Below are 13,004 nucleotides of genomic sequence, written 5' to 3' on the forward strand. Positions count from 1 at the left end.
TTTAAATTCCGTCATACCGAAAGATCAACGCGTTTGTATCGTGTCGATAAAAGCGTATCGAAACGAAATATATTTATTTCGATTAAAAATCACCGATCCGTCCTAAGTTATGTTTGTTTAAATACAAAATCTGAAATTGAAACTTTAAATACCCGAAATATTAATTCGAAATGTCTTTGAATATTCGGAATACTTTTCGCATATGTATTATACAATTAAAATCGACGACAGTTTCGATTAAAAATTTTTAATTGTAAAAAAATTCATCGCGGCTGAATATTATCAGCGCATTGTATCGCAATGAAAAATAATTCCTGTTGTACTTTCTTCCTGTGTAAATAACGTTGGAATAAAGTCCGTTGAATGTACAATTAAACCGAGAACAATGGAAATGACATCGAATATTGTTTCATTCTGGTATTCTCGGTTTCCAGCTAACGCACTAATGCATTACACGTTCGTTCATTAACAGTTACACATTCGTCGTGCGCATTCATGGTATGTACATTGCATTAGGCGAAACCCCCTTTCTGGTACTTAGATCCAAACTGAACAGAATTCGTTCGGTTGTGCATTCTACTGTAGCACCTTGACTACCGCATGTCCACGCCATGCATCATTCTAATCGCGCGATTTATAGCATACTATCTTTTATGATACCGCGGTCTTTTTCATTCTTAACATTCTCCACGGTATACCACGTGACAGAATACGGTTCACGTTCAAGTATAATTATGAATAATAACGTAGTGACCGAATGCGGTTGCACCACGTATTCATTTCTATGCAATTCCTTACGAAAATGTCTTCGTTTTGAAACAATCGAATCGAATTTCAATTGTTTGTTGCTTTTTTCAATGAAATAGCCTTTTCGTAAGGCAGATACATTTTCGATGAAAACTTCTCCAGATCGAGGTATTTCGAACCAAATTAAACTTCGTAACTAATTCTTACGCAAGAGTACTTCTTACGTATGTTTACGTAGGTACCTGAAGTCGTATGATCATAATTTGAAACATATTTCGAACAATGAGTGTTTTGTAAGTTTTCCAAAGCGATTGCAAAGTATCTCCAGCAATCGAGAACAGAAGAATACGTTGATCGCGTTATATTTAAAGATAAAATGAAATCCGCGTTTAAAAGTAAAATTCGTTTGAAAATTAGAATCGTTCGGACTTTGATTTCTACTTTTGGATATAAATTGCGTCGATTATCGAACTCGAGACATCGAAACTCGAAGGACTGGAAATTTTCCAACGTATCAAATCTTTCAGAAAATCGAACCTTGAATTCTTAAGACCGATCGAATTTCCAAGCTACGTTAACAATTGAAATGTATATTAGACTTGCGAACACTCGAGTCGAAGTCTCTAAATCATTATCCAATATCATTATCCGCTACACGCTCGAGTCCGCGAGTTTTAACGTTATTCGAGGTTAAAGCTCGTACGTTTTACCTACATATATTGCAATCGATATCGTTCCAGAATTTTCTCGCCATTAACGCTGATAGAAATATAGAAACGGAAAGGGGAGGTTTCAATCGGTCGAAGAAGTCATTGTGCGCTTTCGATATTCAGACAATCGGTAGACTCGATGAAAACACGATCACGATGAACATCGAACGAAATTTTGATGAGAACGCCGATTTAAATATCTCTACGAGTTTACACTCGGCTGGAAAATGTTACATCATTGTCCGAAATCGACAGGATTACGGCTCGTCCCGGGAAGTAAGGTGAATTTCGCAAACGTGCTTCCTCGTCGCAACGTTTCTATCCCCCTTCTCGACCTATATCGACTGGACGGTCAACTTTGACAAATGTTCGATTCACCTGGACGATTACGAAGACCTCGATATTAGATTTAAACGTTTCGGCTCCAATTTAGTCGAAAATTGATAGTGCAAAACTATAAAAAGTATAATAACAGGAGGGAGCAAATGTAACTCAGATTAGTTGATGTAAAAATATAAGAACATAAATTAATGTTTCGAATTACTCGTTGGAAAAGGATTGGATAAGTTACGAGTTCGATATCGAAGTGTATTAAAGTTTTAAGATTTTTAAATTATCCATTACTGTTAAAGAAGAAAAGAAAAAAGAATTGTATCTTTGCAAATTTAATATACTTTAACATCGAACTCTTCAACTTTTCTCGCAACAACTACCTCGATACATCCATAATTTCGTACTTCCATTCTTGTATTTTTCAATCTTCTATTTTTACATACTCTCCTTTTCTTACATTATTTATATTTTCGGATTATCAATTTTCCCGAAGAGATCGAATCTCTGAAACGTTTCAATCTAAAATCATTATTTAAACTTCTAAATAATAAAACTTCTAATAACTTCAATTTAATATCATTATCTAAACATCGTGATTCTGTATTGCATCTTCTACCGACTCTCGATACGACCAGTAGATTTGTCCGAATAATTTTCTTATCCAAGAAAGTCGTACATCTATTCCTATATTTTCCACCTTTTCATTTTTACATACTCCCCTTTTCTTGTATTTTGTATACTGTTCGGATTATCGATTTCCCCGAAAGGGACGAATCGCTGAAACGTGTTTCGATCTAATATCATTAGTTCGAACTATCCGTATCTCTCCTATCGAGCTCTCGATGAGACTACCGTGGGTCGAAAAAGTAAAATTCACGTTGATCCTTCGCACACCGACGTACAAACAGTTTGCAAATAATTTACATCCACAGTGAGGTAAATTGTACATAAGGCTATGTACTGGAACCCCAGTACGGAGAAATGCGCGCTTTATCGCAACGAGGTACGATAAATATTTCGAAAGCGCAAGATGGAAACGGATATGATGGTTAATGCGAATAAATGGCCCGGCAACCATCCGTATACCGGAGCATTATGTTATAAATTAGCCATTGTTTCCCGGTCATATCCGGATGTGGCTAACTGACGAAGGATAATTTAACCGTGCCGCGTTCGGCAGTATCCACGGGAGTCACCGCGAATGCCCGGAAATGCCCTTTCTAATTAGCATGCCGGCCCATGTGGAAATTATAACCGATTTGCCGACGATTTGACAGTACGCGGAAGGCAACGAAATTTTCCGGGGAAATGTCCGTAAAAACGCATCGCTCGTTAAAATTACGCGACCACGTGATTTCCAGATCGATTGACCGTACCTTTTGAAAAACCACGCGAAACTAGTCTAATTAAAAGAGAGACGATCCACACGCGCGCGTATTGTCGTCGATGTTTAATTATGTAAATCTCGCAACGCGATACGTACATAAATGTACCGCGAGATTTATTCGATCGAACCCTCGAGAAGTTTCCCGGACACGATGATCCGGTTGGAAGTGTTCCTACTTCTGAGTTTAATTAATTAATGCAACCATCTCTGCTGTCGCGCGGTTACGATTGCAGCGTTGTTAATAACGAGCACTCGTGTCCACGAACGTGTGCCGTGTAAAACGAGTGTATAAAATACGAAAACCTCCCGGCAACGTTGAACTCTCGTTTCGCGGGATACTCGATCGTGAACAAAATTATTATCAAAGGGAGAATAATGTTTGTTGCACTTTTATAAAAGAAAAGTTACACCGTTGTTCGCGTTGTTCGAGTCTCCTTCGATGGAAAATAATTTTCCTTTATTTAGAAACCGTCGAGCCTTGTTCATTTTTTTTTTTTTGAACGCATCTTGTAGGTATTTTTATAAAAAAAAAATTATTTCGTACTCTTGTTCGCGTTTCGAGTATCTCTCGAGCAGAAATAAATTTCGCTCGTTTACGAACCACCGAGCTTTGTTCTCTATTTTCAATTCAGTCGAATATACTTTGGTTTACAAACCACAGAGTTAATTTACAAACCACAGAACACTTGTTCTCTGTTTTCAATTTTTGTTTAATTAGTTCATCGACCGATCGGATTATCAACGATTGAAACTCTCGATTAAGTGTTACACCTTTACGAAATCTCTCCCAATTTTATTGGGTTGTTCGGAAAGCCATTTCTTTTTTTTTTTTTTTTTTTTTTAAACGAAACACGATTTTTTCGTATAAACATTTTATTAAATTACATATTCTTCATTTTGGAAAACGAAACGACTTCCCGAACAATCCAATAGCATCGTGTAACTGGTTCCGTTACAACAGTACTCGATCGAAAAAATGAAGTAACGATTATTGGCACTTAATAATCGAATGTTCGCCTCAAAGACACGAGATGCGAAAATCTCGCTACTCGGCTCTTAGAGCCGCGCAGAGAAAAATTAGATTCCCGACAGAAGCGACGACAAACGTAACCGCGGTTGCAACCCGTGAACCATCGATTGTTGCAAATTGAAAAACAATTAGCGAATTGCGGTTTGCACCGGCACCGCCACCATTTGAACGTATCACAGACCCTCCCCCATCTGGAAAGCTCCGCAATTCTCTCGTGCTGCAATCGCGCCGAGGTGGTCGTATACATACGACATTCATTTGCATACGTGTGGAAACGGATAAATGGAAACTGCGAGAATTTTACAGAAGAATTCATCGCGAAAGTAATACATCGACGCGTTTCGAGTGTACAACCAAGCCAACGAGGAAAAAGATTCTATCGAAGAGAGAGAACGAGGGAGAGAGAGAAAAGATAAACGGTTGATAACTGAACACATATTTTTCAAATAAATCACGAAGCCTGATAATTCACACGCGGGGTCTTCGGTTTTCGTTGAACGAAATTATGCAAATTAAAATCTTTCGATGAACTGGATCGTATTTTCTCCGACGCGACGCGCAATCCTTGAGACTATAGTAAGTGACCTATAACGATTATTACTGTTTTTTAAGATTACGTCGTTCGTAGAGTCGTGGTTTACTATTTTTAAATCACATGCACACTTTAATAACTCAACGGGGGAAGAGATTTAATTCGAATAAATATCACGGTTAAATTAATTTAGAGGCTGTAAATTAGGTTGTACGCCTAATATTTGTAAACGGAATTTATTCTCCGAATACAGTTCGCAATTATCGAGCACCCTGGTCGTATTACGAGATCTTTCATCCCGGGTTGGTCGTCGATGTGACCGATATCAACGATTAATTTCCACCGTCGTCGCGCTCGATAAAATAACTTAATCGAAAAGAAAAATTTGCCGAAATAACTGCCCGTTTCTTTTTTCTTTTTTTTTTTCTTTTCCTCGCGATTCTCAGCGTCGACGTGTACTATATATCTCGCTTAACTTCGGCCAACACTTCCCCGTCCCTTTTTTCGCTCCCTGGCCTATCAATCTATCTTTTCGACCGATTCATTTTTACTTTGCTCGACTCACGGGTCCCAACACTCCCAGCCAATCCGTCAGAATAAGTTACACAAGCGCGAAAGAATAATTCGGTTAACTCGCCCGGGCGACGGATCCACACCCCCGCTTGGCTAACAAAACTTCTCTCGAACCCTTCGCAAACTCTAAATATCGTTAATCAACGAAGATCGACACGCGTACGTCATACGCAACAGTTATCGACAAACCCTGCGATAATTGCGCTTAAATCGTACCTCGTCTGTGTTTCGAATTCGAGACCAATCGTGCGAATCGATCACGTACGAATATCCTCGAAACTATCCGAATCGACGAGTCGAACATCGATACGAATTCTAAATTAACTGTTTTTTATTAATCTCGAAACTATGCGTAAGGTAGAGTTACACATTGAGATCAAGAAGAGTATAACTTTGAGTTTAGTAAGTGCAAAAAGTTGTCGAAATTTGTACTTTACTTGGACATTGGATAAAAATGAGAAAAAAAATTACTGTTTTACATTTCGTTTAATTTTCCCTGTTGTTGATACTAGGATTTATTATATTGGGTCGTAGATAGTTTCGATCGCGATACGTAAGCGTATTATTATTAAGCACCTAATTATTAGGTTGTTTGGAAAGTCGTTTCGTTTTTTTTTTTTTAGAGTCTATAAACATTTTATTAAATTATATATTCTTTATTTTGTAAAACGAAATGACTTTCCGAACAACCCAATACGATGTTTAACGATACCATACACGCTATAAAATCGATAAAAATGAACATTCTCTATTTCTCGTTCTTTCTCTTGGTATAATGAAAAAAGTTTCGTGTCTTCCGTGATTTCGTTGAACGAGTAGGTATTACTTTATCCGCGCGACGCAAAAGTCCCGTCACGAGCGAAACGTCGTCTTTACTCGCGCGAATAAATCTCTAACCGATTATTTCTCCCGAGACCGACATTACTTTACAAATCCTACCAAGAGCGGAACAGATTTTGCTAATTTAACCGGTGCAATTAAATTGCGACGAGAAAAAAGAAATATTCGACAGGGGCGGAAGAACGACCCGCAGTCTGGCGTTTCCCAACGGCAAGCCTGCGGCTAATTTCCATATCATTTCAACTACACGCGCGGACGTACTTCTGACAATCATCTGTTTTATACGCATACACGTGTCCAGAAATTCGCGTTGACCGATGCACCGGTGCAGTTCTGTCTCGCGCGAGCATCACTTGAAAATCAAATTCCCGCCGATGTGTTTGCCACGCTTCAAATACACGCACTTAAGTTGCCATAGTGTGTTTGATAGTTGTGAATTGTTTTATTCGCATGTGACAAATTGTATTAAACGAACGAACGAACGAACGAACGAACGAACGAACGGAATGGTAATTGACGCGTTTAACGTGTCCGCGGCGTCCTCTCGTTCCTGTTTATAACGAGTCGTTTATAACGCGGGCAGATTATTTTAAGCGGAACTTGAATTCCATTGGCGATCCCAGGGAAAACAGTGATCGTTCTAGAATAATGCGAAATATTTAATAAAACCGGAAGGGTTAAAGAGCGTGCAATTATCGCGAGACCCGACGACACGGAGGAAAACTTTATTGGATTCGACTCGCTGATCGGGAAATATTATGAATTCCGAAAAATTGTTCAATTAGAGCAAATATCGATAAATTGCCGTCACTGTGCGCCGAGAATATATTTATTTTAACGGGACACGGATACATTATACGAGAGATGTTCTAACGGATATTCGAATTCGACAAACACGTCGCAATAATTACTCGTTGGCGCAGTGATCACCAGAGAGAAAGAGAAGTAGAAAAGTACAAAGCATTCCTCGAGTTTAATATCTGGGTCAACTCTGTTTAAACGAGGTCTCGTGAGATCTCTAGGGTTTTCCCCACTCTCGACTGGACGCGCTACACTAACGCATACTGTACTTCTTGCTCTAGAGTGGCTTCTCTCGGTACGGGTGTAGGTATTATTCAAAGCTGGAAAGAAGACAAGTAGAACGGTACAGGGGCAAGAAGGGACCTCGTTCGCCCCGCCTATTTAAACGATACGAGTAAATGGTACTGTGCACCGCTCGAAAAAAGAATCCTGGAACGTAACAAGGGCAAACGGATTTCCCCGCTCGTCCCGTAGTCTCCGCCTCGTTACTCGGTCGGAATTGTGCGTGTGATCAACGTGACGAATAGCATGCTAGAATCCGAAGTATGCGTGAAACTGGGCGTGCCCTTTCCACTCTGTCAAGTAGACCTACATAGATTCCTGCCAAGGTTCTTCTTGTGGGTGGTGCACAGTACCGATAAGTGTTATCGTTTCGGCCAATGGTGTGTTACAGCCGAAACGACGGTATCGGTAAAGATGAAAGTAACAGAGAACGATCCCCCGACTCGAAAAAATTCAAAAAAGTTTGAAACTTTGGGGATAGATAGGGTGTGTACAGACATGTATCGTCCGATTTTTGTTTGCTGTTGAAATTCACTTTAAGGAGTAGAAATTGACCCTCAGATATTCGTCTATTCGTAATAATTACGAATAGACGAATATATAATACTTCGGTCATTTTTATTTTCAACCGTTACTCTAATCAAGATTTAGTGTGTTCACCGATTTATCACCAGTTGTATATATAATAGACGACCGACGCTTTATAAGAATGAATTAATTATACGGTACGTTGTCCAAATACGTGCTCGATCGATGAAATATTTATTCCCGTAAGAACTAGTCAGTCAACCGTTACTCTATTCCAGATTCGACGTGTTCACCGATTTACCGCCAGTCGTGTTTATAATAGACGACCGACGCTTTATAAGAATGAATTAATTAGATGGTACGTTGTCCGAATATGTGCTCGATCGATGAAATATTTATTCCCGCAAGAACTACTTAATCGCGAATAAATTTTGTACGTCGTATATTTCATTTATTCTAACCACCGTTTAAAAAGAACGGATCATCCCCGCCACTGTTACTACTTACCAATTCATCGCGGACCAATCGAATTTCGTATCGAATCGGGATCGAATTTAATCCACTATTGAAAATTAAAATTTTATACATTTCTCGCTACATTTTCGCGACAGTATTGTTCGCGAATCGGTGAGACTCTACCGAGAAAAATGATTCGAAACGCGACTTTACTCGAATACGTATTTGCGCGATTCAGAAGCGATTCGTTTTCCACGGAATTAAAACTAATCGGAATAAAGTCGCGTTCGGATTCGTTTTAAAAACTTTGACAACCTCGCCGATTTGTCGACAATGTCGACAAAATATTGCACGATAATTTTAATTTCCGTCAGCGAACCGAAAGAGATCGAACGAAAATGGAAAAGTTTCAATTTGAAAAATGTCTATCTACGCTACTCGCGTATCTCGTCCCTGTCCTCGATATTATCGTAGGAATAACTGTGTTCTCGATACTTTTTAACGCGAATGCTTCTCAAGGATGCTTATCTTTTCCCAGCAACACCTATTTACCCTCTCGTATCAATTTATAATGACACCGTCACGGTAGAGAACCCGAGGCCCTCCAGGCACGGAAAAACATCGAAAAACCCGAGGCGGGTACTATTTTAATACGTAATTATACAATGTAATTAAACGTACAAGATTGGAACGCGTAACGATAGGAAAGCGCTGATAACGTGTACGCTCGAACACCGGATTAATAACTCCTGTTACACCTACGGCTTTTGCCACTCGACCGACTCAATTATACGCCCGGCGAAATAATCTTCATTCATTAATATTTTAGTGATCATAAGGAGAACGCCAGGGCGCAAAGCCGTTGAAGTACGGCGGACTGTCACGTCGAGTGTCGGAAAGCTCGCGGGGAGCACACTTCAGCAGATCATTAGTCGGTATAATCATCAGCCGACCTTAAAAATTCACGGAGTCGTGGATCCACGACAGGAAAATTTCGAACAAATTACACGTGTTTCTGCGTTTTTTCAATAGTTCCTAGGATCGCCGACAGAAACGGATGCGACGACTTGTGTCTGATAATTAACGAACGCAGCGTTACCGGAATCACGCGCTCGGTGTTGATTTTTCTTGAAAATATTTACGTCTGGCAATTGCACGAACAGTGTTTTGAAAACTTACCGTATTATCGAACAGGGAACGGTCCTTAGCACGCAATTAATTTTGAAAACGAATACCGGGAATCTTCGAAAAGCGATCACATTCGTTTTCGAATATTACGAATTATTCGAATCTTTGTAAAAGTGTTCAGAAGACAGTGACCAAAGTATTCATTCGGTTGGAATAATTTACTATTTCGTGGCATCGTATATCTTAGAAACGGAAAAACGGATCAAGTATTATTGAGGACGGTTTATCGATTTTGCGATACTTGTGAAAAATTAAAATCGTTTTAATCTCTCCGAGTTTTACGGCTTTATTAAAACGATTTAAAAGGATGTACGCGGTGTTTTCGTTTTGTATTCCTTTTACAATTTACATAGAAATATGTTGGAAAATTTTGTGTCGTTTACCAAAGTGGAGCGAAATTATGATCAAAAGCGTTTTAATGGAACAACAAAGGTAGCACTCTCAAGAAAATACTACTGATGTACAAAAACTTTGTCAATTTATTTAATTTACGTACCACGGAGAAAATATTTCAGTATGTCTCTACATAAAATCAGAAGCTTAAAATTGATCGTCGATTCACTTCCTTTTCCTAATAAAGAACAAATACCAAAACGTGATTCGTTCTTCGGTAATTTCCTGTACGATGCTTTCTTACGAGTATCGGTTATTTATTGAAACAATTCTTACCAATTCTTCCTACGATACCTATGAGATATTTCTTATATTACATCGAAAGAAAAATGTATGTAATACATTTATACTTACATAGTATATTTATCAAAATAAAATAATGATATTCCCTTTGTACTGCTTTCGACAAAACTCTGGTTCAGACGATACCAAAATACTCGCTTTGTACACGTATGTGTGCAAAAGTGCAGGTCATAGTTTAAACTGAAATCCGAAACTAAAATACGGTACCAGAACTAAAAACATTGATAGGCAAAAAAAACACAGTGTCTCGCCGAAGCTATTCACGGAAATACACGCGAAGAAAAAACATATATTAATGTCATTCGATGGAGGCTTGTAATGGCTCTAAACGTAATATTTTCACTTCCATTTATGATAAAACAATTGTCGATGAAAAACAAGGCGGTAATGTTGAAAATAATGTAAGTTAAATCTACGTTTCTTAATACATAAATAAAAACTGGTACATAGAATCCATTCAAGCGTACATATACTATTTTTTTACGTTTTAACCCTAGTCCTTTTTAAAAACAATTATTTTACATCTACAAATAATAACATTTTAATCAGTCGGAGTACATACGTTTTATATATAGTTTATCGAATTAAGTTTCTCTAAATACAATTCTTTTTTTATCCGCAATTAAAATCAAAACGTAAAGAAATACTACGTACATACCTATACGCTCAAAATTGATTTATATCGATTAAAAATTCATATCTCGACATCACGGTTGCAAAGATGCACACGGTGTATGAATTCTTTGCCTGGAATTCGATTTCCATCACGCGTGCAGCGAGTATAATTTTTATCTCTTTTTTTAATTTACATCGACGCTCTATAAATCGGGAAAGGAAATTTAACATTGTACAGTTCTTCCAAATGACCAACTTCGATAAATGCACCGTATCGGGCACAAAATAGTTTTCATCGTTTTCGTAAATACGGTAGATCCAATACGGTGTGGAATATTTTGGTTTCCCTTTGTAACAATTGCGCGCACAGAGTTGTGATAAAATTAAATAAACCGCGGGAGAGGGGGGGGGGGGGCGAGTGGTTAATAAAACGAGTAAGAGTGTTTCCATCGCGGCTCGTTGCATTATCTGCAACGAGGACAGTGAAACGTGGCGCGTTTCTAGCAAGGTTAATTATCGGTCGCAAAAACGTCGCGGCGCGAGAACAGTCGTTGTTATCGAACCGACAAGTTCGCCGATGAACGCGAAACAACGGGAAAATTTTGAAAAGTTGTAATCTCGACCGACGATGAATGACGGGTGCATCGACAAAATTAATCGCAGATGCGAATACAGTCCCGCGCGTCATCGTGTCCATTCGCGTGAACGCGCCGATAATGCCGACACGTGCGTAGGAGCTCCCATTCGTTTCTCGGTGAAAACCGCTTGATATCTCCGAATACATCGACCCACCGCACTACCCCGTTTAACTCTGCATCGTTCGTATGCACGGTGATATTCTATTTTGGAAATTCATTACGTACCGCTTCCGTGGAAATTCATTCCAGTGTTCGATGATCTACCTAATTATTCGCGTACGAATCGCCCTCGCTGGGTCGAAAGTGACCCGTACGGTGGAGATCGAAACTCGTAGAATTCTTTTCGGTGAATATAGTTACCATACGGACAACGAGATACTAAATTTGGAAATTATAAACGAATACACCTTTTTTTCGTTTAATCTTGAACAGTTTTGCTTTTCGTTTATAGGTTCGAGCTTTCGGATGAAAAGTGTCGCGAATGTATTGGAACTCGTGTACGTAAGTTTTACAATGAGAGAAAAACAATGCGCATACACCGTTGTGCTTGCGAAAATTATACGGTGACACAAATGAAGTACTCTTTCAACTATTTTGTTCTCTTTTTCGATTTGAACTAATAACGGAGTTAGGATGGGTACACGAATCACCTTGTATATATGAAAATTGTTTTATGGAAATTGAGTGAAATATCGTTCAATGTATATAGTTTTAATATATGCGTAAAATCTTTCTAGTAGACATTTCGTATCGATGTGTTAAAATGACCATATATTGACTCGTCGTTGCATTACTAATAATAACAATGAGAAACGATAACAAGTTCACTCATAAATGTTAAATTCGAGTGCTCTTCGAGGAGCCGAGAGAGATTTGAATTTTTTGTTTTAGATCCTGGCACTCGATTTTAATATAATTATTCCCTCCTCCGTAATGTAAATTTCCACCTAATATATTATCCAGATATTTCGCCACTTCTTTTCGTAAAATTCCAGTGTAGTTTAATTTGCGTACAGTCTATCTTTGCAACGTATTTAAATACACGTAACGAATCAAAGACCAAACGAATTATCGGCTCGTTCGGATTTCTTCCGATAATTCGTTTCCTCTTTCCTATTCGAAAATTCTGAATTCTCCAATTGTGGGTCAATCTTCTCGCGAACACTCGAAATCAATTAACAGTTTATTCTTCGCGAAACGGAACACCGTATCGCGGATGATTTTCGCGAAAGAATATTTTATAACGCGGAACTCGTGAAATCAATAACACGATTAACGCGAGTACGTAGAAAAGCGTATTTCGATGTGTCCGTACAGGATAATATTATAATAAAAGCTTATCGGGCGTGCGGTTGATTAAGTGACAACAAGCATTGTAACCGATAACACACGGTACTTTAACCGTTCGATAGGATCGTACTTAAAAATTGCACGAATATTTGTCAAAAATCGTTCGGAAAGCTGCAAGGATCGCGTTCGCGTACCGTAAATGTCTACAATGCCGAAAAGTACTTGAAAAATTGCCCGGGAATTGTTTAGCGTAAAATTTCAATAACATCCGCGCGATTTTCGAGCACATTACAATAAAAACGCATTAATTTTCACTATACACCACGGTAATCGTATTAGCACCGGCACACGCTTGCGC

The 13,004-nt window shown here is 38.7% G+C and overlaps 1 protein-coding gene across 2 annotated transcripts in view; it reads left to right on the plus strand.

Moving 5' to 3' along the window:
* Positions 1–13,004, plus strand: part of LOC143151511 (band 4.1-like protein 4) — a 226,401-nt gene that overhangs the window by 1,104 nt on the left and 212,293 nt on the right. The gene's annotated exons all lie outside the window — the stretch shown is intronic.

The sequence above is a fragment of the Ptiloglossa arizonensis genome, chromosome 9 (genome assembly GCF_051014685.1).
Source record: "Ptiloglossa arizonensis isolate GNS036 chromosome 9, iyPtiAriz1_principal, whole genome shotgun sequence".
Lineage (NCBI taxonomy): Eukaryota > Metazoa > Arthropoda > Insecta > Hymenoptera > Colletidae > Ptiloglossa > Ptiloglossa arizonensis.